Source organism: Enhydra lutris, unplaced genomic scaffold (assembly GCF_002288905.1).
Source record: "Enhydra lutris kenyoni isolate GAN:26980312 unplaced genomic scaffold, ASM228890v2 scaffoldscaffold19, whole genome shotgun sequence".
Lineage (NCBI taxonomy): Eukaryota > Metazoa > Chordata > Mammalia > Carnivora > Mustelidae > Enhydra > Enhydra lutris.
Genome location: NW_019154103.1, coordinates 2,204,840 through 2,218,941, shown reverse-complemented (window position 1 = coordinate 2,218,941; position 14,102 = coordinate 2,204,840). Strand labels below are relative to the sequence as shown.

The 14,102-nt window shown below is 35.6% G+C and overlaps 1 protein-coding gene across 1 annotated transcript in view; it reads right to left on the bottom strand.

Moving 5' to 3' along the window:
• LOC111148313 (DNA polymerase kappa) overlaps nt 1-13,921 on the bottom strand; it is a 66,407-nt gene extending 52,486 nt beyond the window's left edge. The window contains exon 1 of the mRNA XM_022504812.1: nt 13,794-13,921. The gene's annotated coding sequence lies outside the window, so the exon portion shown is untranslated. The remainder of the gene's footprint in view (nt 1-13,793) is intronic.
• Nucleotides 13,922-14,102: the final 181 nt, after the last annotated feature.

Here is a 14,102-nt window from a genome sequence, read left to right as displayed (position 1 = left end):
ATCCAGAGACACCCAGTTAAGCCATGCTGGGATCCTTGATCTACTAAAACTGTTAGATAATAAATTTATAGCTTACTTTTAAATTCTGTAATTATCTCTTTATGGATCAGCACTGTACACAGACCAAAGTTTGAGTAACACTGCTAGAAAACAGTTGTATCCTAAAAATTAGTAATATTGTTGTTTGAATGAAGGTGAAAATTTTACATATACTAGTAAACTAATCAACTGAATAACTTCTATGCCAAATACATTTTTCTGCTAGAGTAGGTACAAGAAAAAAAAGGCAAGGTTTTTTTTTGTAGTACTTAATAAAGCTAAAATATAAATTTCAAGAGGGCAATACCTGGTATAGTGCTAGGCCACTGAGCTTGTTACTTAATAAATAAATATTGAATGAATGAACGATGGGTAAATTAATATACAGAAAATAATAAAATTAATGGTAATACCTCAGTGAAGTTTTTTTAAATGCAGTAACTATAGAAAGTAACATTTGGATCTTACAGTGTTTTACGTGTATAATTCTATTTAATTTTTCTAAGAGATGAGGAAACGATGGTGTGAAGACTTAGATGTACCTTAAATAAATTAATAATTGGTGAATTTGAGACTGTATTTTAGGCCCAACTTCAAAACCCTCATGCTTAGCCATTACATGATAAATACAAAGAAGGTAAAATAAAAAAATTACTGAAATCTTATCAAAAAAGAAGGAACAGTGGGTTTTTTTTTTGTAGATTTCAAGGAATGTGAAGGTGGTATAAATAATAGATAAAATCATTTATTACTGTAATATAAAACAAAATTTATGGCCTAACCTTATTTTTAGATGATATCATGATTTTGAAAACTCTCTAAAAGCCTAAGAAGTCTCTAAATGAAGAATATGAAATAATGACGAGGAAACGAAAATAAAATTATTAAAATATGATGTCCGTTCAGACTGTACTAAAATGTATTCGGGAACCAACTACAGACCTTTCTAGTGATCCAAAGGGTAATATATTCAATACTCATGGCATCTAAAACAAAGAGTTCACTTCTACCAGGGACTGTCTTATGTAATAATGCCAATAAAAATTAATTTCTGCCTAAAGCCAACATAAAACAAAGGGAAAAAATTATTCAAAAAAAAAAAAAAAAGAATTTTCTGGGGAGCCTAAGTGGCTCAGTCAGTTAAGTGGCTGCCTTCAGCTCAGGTCATGATCCTGGGGTCCTGGGATCGAGCCCCACAATGGGCTTCCTGCTCAGCAAGGAGCCTGCTTCTCCCTCTCCCTCTCCCTGCAACTCCCCTTGATTGTGCTTTCCCTCTCTCTGTCAAATAAATAAATAAAATCTTTTGAATAAACAAAATCTTGAAAGAAAGAAAGAAAGAGAGAAAGAAAGAATGAATGAATCTTCTCTGAAAATGAAAACTTCCTAAATCTGGTCTCTGTACAAGTCAAAGTAGCAGCAGAAGTGATTTCTTGTTTACAATACTGTCAGTGGTTTCTTCCTTTTTCAATATATATCCAACCTCTCTAAAGCTGGGGGGGGTGAGGAAGATGCAAATAAAAAGCATGAAATTCCATAAAGGTTGGCCACATTGTTAAAAAACATAAATAAATGATAACATTTTCAAACAACTTCCTTATGTTAAGCAGGTACTAAGTGTTTAAAAAGCATTCTCTCATGATTACTCACTAATTTAGATATTATCTCACTAAAGTATATATTGGTAAAATACATAAGGAAATTGAATCTTAAAGAATTTATGTAATTCACCGAGGATCACCAGAGGTGTCCAAGCTGAAATTAAAATCGAAGATTCTGGCTCCAGAGCCCACATTCCTTAATCAGTATGCTAAATATATAATGAAGATGCCAGCAGGTTTATTTTATTTTTTTTATTATTGAAAGATACTTTCATCAGACATAAATTTGACAGGCTTTTTTTTCTTTCTTTCAGTAGTTTAAAGATGTTGCTCCACTGTTTTCTAGCCTCCATAATTTGTTAAGATCATGATAGTTCATACTGTTGTTCCCTGTGTGTGATGTGTCATTTCTTTCTGACCGTTTTCAAGTTTTTCTCTTCATTTTTGGTTTTCCTCAGTTTGGCTATGATGTACCCAGGCACAATCCCTCCTCCCCAAAAGAAAGAGCTACTCCAGGTTCCTGTATTTTCCATGAACACCTTCCCTTACTTCTACTTCCTCTTCATCTGTCCTTTTAAAGATATGAAAGTTTTCTCTGTCCTGGACATACAGCCGCAGTGCTCTTCTCAACCTCTCCTATCTCATATTGCATACATTTACATTTTCCCCCAAAATTACCCTCAGGGAGGAAGAGAAAAAACACTTCCTGAGCCTTAAAAATATCCTGACCCTTTTGTCAAGAATGTGAATAACAAAATCTGTTTAAATTATGCACCTGTTGGGCGCCTGGGTGGCTCAGTTGGTTGAGCGACTGCCTTCGGCTCAGGTCATGATCCCGGACTTCCAGGATCGAGTCCCGCATCGGGCTCCCAGCTCCTTGGGGAGTCTGCTTCTCCCTCTGACCTTCTCCTCTCTCATGCTCTCTCTCACTCATTCTCTCTCAAATAAATAAATAAAATCTTAAAAATAAATAAATAAATAAATAAATAAATTATGCACCTGTTAAACTTCCGTCTGCAGTATCATATATTAATCTTAATCACAAAATAGTTAGGGTTTCACCCCATAAAAAACTAACAATAATCACTAGAAAGAAGCAAAGTTTTTTTTAGAAAAGACCTTCATCTCTGGAATTTATTAGCATTTTTTCATAGATTTTTCACATGTCTGCTTGAGGGCAAAAGAAAATATTTCTACATGTAGGGCACCAATCCCTTTGACTTCACTTTGGTTTTTGATAATTCTCTCAGATCATGATTTATACAGTGTGGTTCTACTATGAAATGCTTGCTACAGTGGGATCCCATGATTGCCATGCTTTTCCTTTGCAAAAAACTAAAACTTCTGTCAATATTTTATCATTAACTATTCTCAATGGGCAAATATTAAATACTTTATAAAAGATTTTTTATACATCTATTTTGAATGCAAATATTTCACTGGATTATATAAAGATAAATTAAAGATAAAGATAATTAAATTAAATTAAATTCTATAAAGATAAATTAAAAATAAATTACTTTCATCTTTAATCAAGTACTTTGGAATCTTTAGGATGAATGCTTTATTTGGTCAAATTATTATTATCTTGGAATTAAAATGGCTAATCCTTTTACTTGAGATAGGAGAAGGAAATACAAACTAGTTTGTGGCTGGTTATAAAAAAAAAGATTAAGGAACATAGTTAATTAACCTTTGGTTTAAAAGAATCTATTAGACTCAGTTTTAGTTTTAGTTTCTTCTTCAAGCAACTTTATTGTAAGCACAGATATTTCATACCTTATTTTTTCTTAGAAACCTTCCAATGAACAAAATATTAAATTTTTAACAGAATAAAATTCACTCTATCTTGTAATTTCTATATGGATTTGATTCTTACAGATTGAAGATACATTATAGCAATCCCTTTATAAATGAAAGATACATTATGGTATCTTAGGGAACTTACTTTCCTATATCTTGAATATTTTGCTATTTCATTATCCTAGGAATTATTAATCATTTATGCTAAAAGATAAAATCATAAGAAAGTAAAATAATAGAATCATCAGAAAGATGACCTGGCAGTGAAATAAATTATCACTATTATATCATCCTTCAGTTTTCTAATTGTGTTGCCCACAGGATTACATCTTTGAAGGAAAAGTATAAGAAAAATATAGATAATATACACTATTATACACTATTTTTGCAAGGGGTTGGGTTTTGGTAGCTTTCAATGATGAAAGTTTTTAATGAAAGCTAAACATAGTTGAAAGTTCTGAATTTTTCACTTTCTGTCCATACTGACAAAGATAAGAAAACTGACAGAAGAGTTTCATAATTATTAGACAAATAGGAAGATGAATGTAAAGAAACTAATCGCACTCTTGACCATAATGATGGTGAAGTTGATCTTAAAAACAAAATCTCAGAGTATGAATTTTCAGATGACTCAAATAGATATCTTCTCAAATTTAAGAATCAATGAGTAAACAATGAATTTGTAAGAAAAGCAAATATGGCATTCCCATCCAGTTAGTCATTCAACAGGAAGGAATTCATCACAGAGTATTTTGCAACAAGAACTTGGAACATCCCATTTTGTTAACAGGACATATGACAGTTTATGATATTTATGCACTAAAAGTTACTTAATATGGCTTGTAAGTCAGCAAACGTCTAAGGCAGATGTGTATATAAAGGGGAAAGGAAGGAAATAGATGATGTAGAAATGAAAACCTTATTGGACTTGTATTTCTAAGGGTGTTTAAAATATAAGAGTGAAAATATTTTATAATTATGGAGGAAAGAAAATAGATGTCTTCTCTTTAACAAGATTATGAGACGTCAAAGTTTTCAATATTACTGCATTTTGATGTTATAAGCCCAAGATAAAGAATCTATTAAAGATGCATATTATACCTGGAATCTTTATTTATAAGATGGAAAGATCCAGGATCATGCATAAAAATTGATGAGTAGCCACTCGCTTTCAAAGGACATTCATTACTCTTTTTAGAAAAATACAGAATAAAAATTTGTTTACTAAGACTCAATTTTTATTGCAATCCCTAATGAAGTTGTTGTTCACCATCTCTTTGTTACTTCTCAAGATTATCCATAAAATTACTCAAAAATATAAAAAATAAAATGATAGATACAAATGACTATTTTTTTCTGAGAAATACTCTTATACTAAGAGTTAAATCAATACATAATTCCTTTATCAACATTAGATAAAAGAATAATTGCAAAAGAAATCACTTAAATTATCTATAGATAATTAAAACAGACTTGCTAGCACACCCCTTTAGTTATCACAGATAAGCCCTGTAAACTGTCTCTATAATATACTACTGCAGCTTAAAAATGTATGTGGATGAATTTTTTTCAAAAGAAAAACTTCAAACTAAAGAGAAACTACGCAACATATCCAGAATGTAATCAGGCTCTAACAGATTCTCAAATGTTTAATCATTTCAGGATAATAGTTGTCTTTGCTTTTGTTTTTTGAGTCTAAAATCAATTTTATATATATTGAAAGTACATATTATAAGTCTCTGAGTTTCAAAGTCCTAACTAGACTATTAATTAGCTACGACTTTGGGCAACTCAGTTAACTTCTCTGAGCATTAGTTTCTTTATATGTAAATAAGGATGTCTATTTTGCAGGATTTTTGTGACACATGAACACCAAACATAATAAACCTAAAGCAATGTCTAATATTGAGTAGGTTCTTAACAAATGATACTTACTCCTTACAAAAAGCCATGCTGGAATTTGGTTCTTTAGTCTCTCATTAGTTTTAACCTGTTAGTAATTTTTTCTCCTGAGCCTTGTTAATTGCAGTTCCTACAGCTTCTCTTTATTTATTTATTTTTAAATATTTTATTTATTTATTTGACAGATAGAGATCAGGAGTAGGCAGAGAGGCAGGCAGAGAGAGAGAGAGAGGAAGCAGGCTCCTTGCTGAGCAGAAAGCCCGATGTGGGGCTCCATCCCAGGACCCTGGGATCATGACCTGAGCCAAAGACAGAGGCTTTAACCCACTGAGCCACCCGGGCGCCCCTACAGCTTCTCTTTAATCACCAACCACATAAACTTACTCTATTCCTCCTTAGATATTTACTGAACACTTACTATGTGACAGGCAATTTAAATCTTTACTTGTTCTTTAATAATACTGGCTCTGTTAAAAACATATCAATATCATTACACACTTAATTATTACCCGTATTCCTAGACAGTACAATGCTAGATAGCAATGAATCTATGAAATATGTGGTATAGATCTCCTATTTTTATAGCACCCTACAGGACAATCACATAGGAAGTCTTAATAAATACCTTAAATGAGGATGAACATAAACTGTATATTCATAAACTGTATCACCATAACAACATGTATAGTTCTGTAACAGTATTTCTCAGCTTACTTGACTAAGGAGAAGAGGATCTGAAATTACAGTAAAAGTGAAACAATGAAAGGGCTGGGGAGAAAAACAGGAAGCAAAACACATTTACAAACTAACCATTATGAGGATCCTACCAATATTTAAAAATACCACACTGCTTATACAGTAGGATTTCAACATATTGAAAAGCGAATTTCTCAATGTAAGTTAAAGAGGTTAAAATTTAGAGACTCAAAAGCTTGAGGGTTAAAAACAGAAAGAAAGTGTACATGCAGAGAGTGGGTATTAATAGCACTGTTCATCTATTATGAATGTGTACTGTGTACTTTTTAGACTAAAGATTTTTTACTGTTATAGTGAAATCTATGAAATACTAACCACTCCTGACAAGTTTTTTATCCCACAACAACAAACAGATATAAATAAAAGATAATGGAATACAATTTCAATTTTATTCAATAGTAAGAAAGAATTTTTCTGCTTAGAACATGCCTGGCTTGGCCCTCCTCTATACAAGAAGAAACAAGATTAAAAAAAAAAAAAAAAGGTAGCTCTATAAATTCTGTCTCTAAAATCACTGTCTTACTGCCAAATGTTAGAACATTCTATGGGATGTGACATTTTCCTAAGTAGCAACATGCAGTGCAATAAGGTATCAATGAGTTCCTCCCTACACCCCATACAGTTGTCCTTGAGTTAAAAATGTTAAAAATCAATACACAAGGGAATCCAAGAGATATATGCAAAGTCACCTTAGGAATCAGAGTAACAGAATAAGACCTAGCAGTATGAACATAATAAAATAATAATTGATGTTAATAAAAGTGTTTTGATCCAAATGGAGTGTGGGTGGTTAGAAAACAGAAGAAAGAAAAAAGAAAGCAAGGAAAGCAATTATTGGCAGTGCCTACTTAAATCTCCATCTCCATAACAGGAATAACCTAACTTAATGCTACTCATCATTTAGAATCATAATTATTCCCCTTGGAGGAAAACAAAAATATGACATTAAGATATAGGAAGAAGACATCAAGCCTAGATTTGAGACCAGGAAGAAAAGAACAATCACACCGGCCTGAAAAATGTGAAAGGATTAGGGGGCTCTTGGGATACTGAGGCAGGAAACAGGATTGAAGTAAGAATTAAGAATAGCAATAACATAAGCTTCCCTTCTCTATTCCTATGAGTCAATTAAAACAGAATGGGAGGTTCCATTACAGATTATTTTTCTCCCACCTTCTCACTATTTCTCACCTACTCCTTCCTCTGTTTGTCCCATCACTGCTGTCAATGACTGCTATGGTAGGCAAGGAATACAAGAGGGAAAATATTAACAGGCGATAGTTATATACAATACATATAAACAATAGTAATGCAGGGGAAAGGGAGAGATGAGGAGAAAGAAACCAGTAAAGCATATGTAGGAAGAAGAGAGAAATTTCATGGCTGTCTGGCTGTGGGGACCAACCATATGTAAAGAATGCACATAATCTGGTGAGATTAACTACAAGGTTTTTATTCAACCAGATTTTATGACCAGTTTTTGGTCTTTTTTTTTTTTTCACCAAGTGCAAAAATTTGTTCTGTTACTCAAAAAATCTGATAGATCCTCTGAAAATGTGTTAAGGAAGCCATGAAGGGAGGACTATCATGCACGTACCACTTGTGAAAGGTTGCATAGTCCAGCTGGAAGAAGGTTTCCCCTTTGTCCAGTAATAGCAAGTGGGCCTCACCAAAAAACAATTCAAGAAACCTGTTCACACTGCCCCTGGGCACTATAAATTGCCCAAAGGACTATTTGAGGTCTTCTAAATGGTCTCTCTTCAGATACGTCTATCTCATGAATACAAATATGTTTCGTTAATGATTTGTATGTTTTCCCTCTAGTTTGAATCCTTTCCACATAGATAAGCTACTTCTTCTTCAATAGCTAAAATCCCATTGGAAAAAAGTCATCCCTATGGAAGGAACCCCTCCTGAGCTCCACAGTGACTGAGGAACCCATTTTGCTGGTCAAATATTACAGAAAGTCTGAGCTGTTTGGCCACTTCTACAGCATTTTCATTGTTACCATCCTCAGTGTTTAGAACTAGTCAAACCAACGAAAAGCATCATCAAAATTCAACTGGCAAAATTTGTGGAAATCGTCCAATTCCCTCGGCCAAAAGTATCGCTGATGGTACTAAATCTCAGATCCACCCCTTCAGAACTCATAAACTCTCACCCTTTGAAATAATTACTGAGTGCTCTGTATCTCTAGCTTCCTTCAGACCCACACGTAATAAAAGAAGATATATTTCAGTATTGCAAAGACCGAATTACATCCCTCAAAAATAATCATGCTCTAGGAGGGCAATCTTCCCACAGCACACTCCTGGGAGATGAAGTCCTGCAACACCATGCGCTGCAACCTGCGGATTTCATTTCTTGGAAAAGACATCGCCAAAAAGGTTCTTTTCAAGCTCACTGGAAAGGCCCTTATCAAGTGTTATGGGCCATCCTTGGGCCACTAAACTCCAAGAGTTGACTTCCAGATTCATGTGTCTCATCTAAAGAAAGCTCCAAACCCTGACTGGACCTGCACATCAACAGCTGACCTTAAATTGAAGATTTCTAGGAAATGAAACATAGGACACTGAAGCAGACAGCCTCCCCAAGATGACAGGATCAGGCCTGTTTATTCTCTTCTTTCTGCATTTTCTCACCTCATTTTCTCCTTGTCTATCCTGGAGAGACATATGCCCTCATTAGAATTTCCCAATCTCTTGAAAAAAGGGGAAACCTTTCTGATTGTTGGATCTGTCTACAGGAGTTGCAACCCTTTAGTCTTCCCCATAGCAAAATCTTCCTTCATCTCCATGACCACCAACCCTACCCACATCTCTCCAGATATTTCTTACAGAGTCAAACTTCTACAACCAGGTTTTCCTGTACTTTTCTTTGAGCTCTCCCCTATCATAACTCTCAGAGCAACTAACCATATTTATTCTGCCTATACGGTTTCCTGTTTACTACGTCAGCTCCCTTGTAATAAAACAAGCCCCCTCTATATACCCTTCAAGAATAAAGTCCACAGAACAGGATAGTTTCTCCCTAATTATTCCCCAAACACTGCTGACACTTGGTTCAAAGGGCCAACTGAATAATCCCAACTAACAGCACTATTAATCAAACTCTCACAGGAGTCTTGCATGCACAACCTGGTTTTATCTGCCTGTGGCAAGTGGGCCATTCATTGCCCAATGTTTACACAGCTGTCAGACTGGAGGCCAATACTTAGCCCATGGACATCCACAATAAATCTGAAGCCTTTTACTCTTCCTCCCATTGGTCTTCTGCATAAAACCTTCATTGCTGCCTTAAATGGGAACTCCCAGGAGTTATACATTACTCGGATTTGCCTCCATCATAAGGGCGCTTATCCCATTGGTGGGTGTTCATGCCAGGGAATGAATGATTAGGAATCTCTCTCTGGGATTGGGAAAACTTGCTGATTCCAGCACTAAGGCAATAGTAGGTCAACAATGATCACATGTCTCATTAAAGTTGTTTTGGATAATCACATAGCCCTTGATTACCTACTTGCTGAACAAGATGTTTATGCAACAGCAAATACCACCTGTTGCATATAGATAAATTCCTCTGGAGAAGTAGAAAACCCCAGAGAGCAAGCATACTGACTACAAAAAATTCTACCTGTCTATGGTCCTTTGATCTTGTTAGCTGGTTGTCTTCAGGTTTGGGCTGATTTAGAATACACAAACGGAGGTCATTATTCTTCCCAACTTACTTAGTATTATTTTTAGGTTTTATACCTGTTACCTATCAAACCTTTGTAGAAACTTTGGTGTACTCTAGAGGGGATCTCCAATATTTAAAATTTCAGTAAAATAAAGACTTTAGATGGGAAATGCCTGAAGAGTTCTCCATCCTACCCTCTCCTTACTCAAATGCTGCCTTAACAGTTTCCAATCTGTGCACTTCCCTCCAATGTGGGACATGACACCTAGAAAGGCCCTTCCTGGCACAGAGGGACAAAAATTATTCTAATAAGGAACAGATGACCCAACTCGTGATCAGCACTGCTTTTAAAGAAAGATCTTTATCAAAGGGTGGAAATGTGAAAATATGTTAAGGAAACCTCAAGTAAAATTGGAGTTGGAAAACCATGAAGAGAGGGCTCTCAAAAACTGACCACTCATCATAACTTGAACAGTCCAGAAGGAAGAAGGAAGATGGCCTTTTGGTGCTAATAGCAAGCTGCCCTTTCCTGCAGCCAATGAGAGGCCACCACCACTTCCAACTATCATTTTCTTCCAATGAACTTTTGTTCAAAATAACCCCTCCAGACTTCCACCTTTCCTCTATAAATTGAAGCTCTCCTCGGTTCTCTGGATTTGCCCTTGGTTCACCAAGGTTTGCTTGTCCCAAATTGCAATTCCTCTGCTATTCTTGAATACACTTGATATTTTCTTTTTGTAATTAAATTTTTTTTAAATTTATTGAATACACTTGATTTTGCTGGCTGAATCACTTACCTTTTTCTTTTAGAAAGTTGACAATCCTTTAAAGTTCATTCATAGACTAGTACACTTGGGTTGCTTACACTAAATATGAATATACCTGTTAAGATCTAAGTTTAACTGAAAACCATTTATTTGGAAGATAAGCATGCCAAATGTTGATCATGTATAAGTAAAATACAATCTTTTTTTTTTTTTCTGCACCAACACAAAAGATTAAGATACTAAGGGGAGCAATCAAGGTATCGAGGAATACTCGATATTCCTGTATCCACTTTACACACTATACTATATCCAGTTTTGTGAATACACTTGTAAGGGTATTTTCAATAATTCCTTATAACATCACAAAAGATGAAAACATATGAGTTTCTTGTAGTCCTTTACATTTCTGAAACTAGTGTTTACATGTTCAGACATGAACATAGATGCATTCACCACCATACAAATGAATATCCATTTTGATATACTTACACAAATATTCATTTACAAATGCATTTAACAGCATGGCATTTGGGATATAGATAATAAAAAGCTAATAATGTTATTTATTGGTTAACTAATAGTTATTTATTAAGTTAGTATTTATTAAATACACATTCAAATTCATGTGATTATTAAGGATGAAGCCAGCTAAGATTCACACCCAGGGACTATCTGCTTGCTCACTCTGAACTCACATGAATCACCATAGTGGCAGTTCTTGAACAGGTCTCACAGGAACATTGAAGAGAAACCAGTATCATCAGTTAGTATTTAAAACAGGGGAAACAAAGCATTTAAGAGGACACGTAGTTATGGTTAAATTGGAAAAGGCAGAGAGGCTTTAAGAGAAGCTTTTACATTTTTTAAATTTCTGAACTTCATTTAGGGGACACGATGAATGTTATAAACACAGTAGCAAGTCATAAAAATCTACTAAGTTATATTATTTTGAATAGTTTTTATAACTTGGTGGAAAGATAAGCAAACAAGGACAATCCTTTCTTCTTTAGAATTCTAAGTAGCCATTGTTTTTAACTGAAAAGACCTGGGGCAAGTGGCCTACAAAGATCCAGGAGGAGGATTAGATAAGAGGGTTAGAGAACAGGGTTTGTCACTGTCAAGTGGTAGGAATAAAGGTTACCTTCTTTCAAACACTAGCTCAGCTATTAAAGTAACATTTGTACTTTGCTTACCTTGTTTTCTGTTATAATCTCCTGCAAGGCAGAGCTCCCTATGGCCCCCTTTTAACTTTTTAGTATCTTAAAATCACCCAGTCATCAGCAAAGTATCTTGCAAATTATATGTTCATTAAATTATTAATTGAAAGAAATATAATACCAATTAGATTGAATGCCTTCTATGTGCTGAGCACTATTCTAGGGACTAAGGATAGAAAAAAGTTATGAAAAAAATGGATGAAAAAAATTTAAATTCTTGCCTCCATGGGACTCACATTCTAGGGAGCAAAATAATATATACTGTCTAATATATTCATTTCAACATTTATCATGGGATCTTCATGTATGTTAAATGATTTTTTTCTCAGAATGCCTTCTCCCTCAACCCTATAGCTAGAAACAGACGGCTACAGTGAAGCAATTTCCTGCTAGGTGGGAACCTCAGAGATGTAAGTGCTGGTGGTTGCAACCACATACAATTTAGAAATGCGTAAAAGACAATGGAAAGTTCAATTTTAATATAAACATATACTATGCTCCCATGATTCTAAAGTCACATTATGAAGTGGATTTCTCAACAATTCACAATCATTTCCTTAAGACTAAGGTCCTTTTAAAACCAAGAGCTCAAAAGAATCAAATATTACATCCAATCATATTAGATAACCAAAGGGAAAGTAAAAATTGTTACACTACTCAAAATTCTAAAGATATAATTTAGTAATTCAATAAAGAGGAAAATATGCACAAGTGGGTTTCTTCTGTTTTCTCTTTTGAATGACAACCTTGGGATTATGTGTTAACATGTTGTCAAAGTATTTTCAAAAGCATTATCTCAAGTTTATTCATCTGAATGGCTTTCTATTATGAATTACTACTTGATTTCACAATGGAAAAATGATCTGTAACCTATTTACAACAAATTCAGCATGAATAAGCATCAATTTAAGGGAACGAAAAGATATCGTAGGTACTTCTCAGAGACATTCCCGTCATTCTGTTTTGTTTTGTTTTTTTTTTTTTCCCTGAAAATCCCAGTTAAATTGACCTCCATGGCTACCAGAGTTATTTCTGGCCATTGTGCCTTTTCCCTTATACTCAAAATTTCACTCCTATTCTCCAGGTACTACAGTACATAGGTACCCTTTCTAACCTTTAATAATGAATTTTGTTGTTGGCAATTATTAGGAAATTGACAAGATGTAAAAGTAGCAAACGAGAGGAGAAAGAACTGAAGTTAAAAATTAAAGATCTCACAATAAAAATTATCCCAATAATTTATGCAAAAATAGACAAAGTTCCATTAGCTCTTCTATTGGTCATTCTTTCTACTAATTCTAGTCTTATAGACAGCCTCCTATTTCCTAATCTCTTACTATTCAGTAAGACTATTGCATTTTGGTTTTTCTTACGCAATGAAGTTTCTACTCCACAACCTTTCCTATTTCTCAGAGACACAGGTCCGTAGAGATGGTTAACCCGGCTTTCGGGAAGGTACTCATCTACAACTTAGAATAAACTCCAGTCTACCATTTCACATTCTCATTTTACTTTAAAAATTCTTCAAACGTTATTTATTCTCTGACATCTTCAAAAGTACTATCAACAAAATGAACACTAAATCCAACAATAGAAGTGATTGCTTTGGTGAGAAGGGACTGAGAATTCTTCCTCCAAACGCGGGAAAGCTCAAGTTTGAAGTTCAACTTCTAATGAGCGAGATAAAAAGACCTTTTCATTTGCAGAAGGGATTTGGCGGACAGAAACCCCATTTTCACTAGAGAGGGTGCAAACCACTGGCCCGCGGTTGAGGCAGAAACGCCAGTACATTCCCACCCTGGAAAGCAGCAAGATGCTCCCGGGCTTTCAGGAAACAGCCGTGGAAGGCAGGCCCGGCATCCTCAGCAGAGTTATCTCACGTCCGGGCCCGCAAGGTCCGCAGGTTCGTCATAAACACGCTAGGCAGAGTTAGAAGGGTGGCCGAGGGGACGAATCACACAACTATCAAACGAAGCCCACCTACCACCTGACTCGTCCCTAAAGCGACAGCCTTCCCGGCACGGATCACTCACCGGTTGCCTCAGGATCCCGACTACAACTCCCAGGAGGCCGCGCGATTGACGGAGCAGCGACCTTCCCAGAATGCAACAGAACGGGGACTCCATCCCTCCTCCTTTCTCTGCTCCTCCCACCATTCCACTCTGCGTCGTCCGGGAGAACCGGAGGTAGGGTGCGGGAGGGGACCTCTAGCCCTCGGCGTGCTTCGTCAGACGTTGGGAGGGGGACGGGGCGGGGAGCAGGGGGAGAATGGGAGGACGAAGGGGAGGGGAAAGGGGAGGGGAGGGTAAATAGTGGGCCAGGCAGGAAGATGGCGGCGGTAG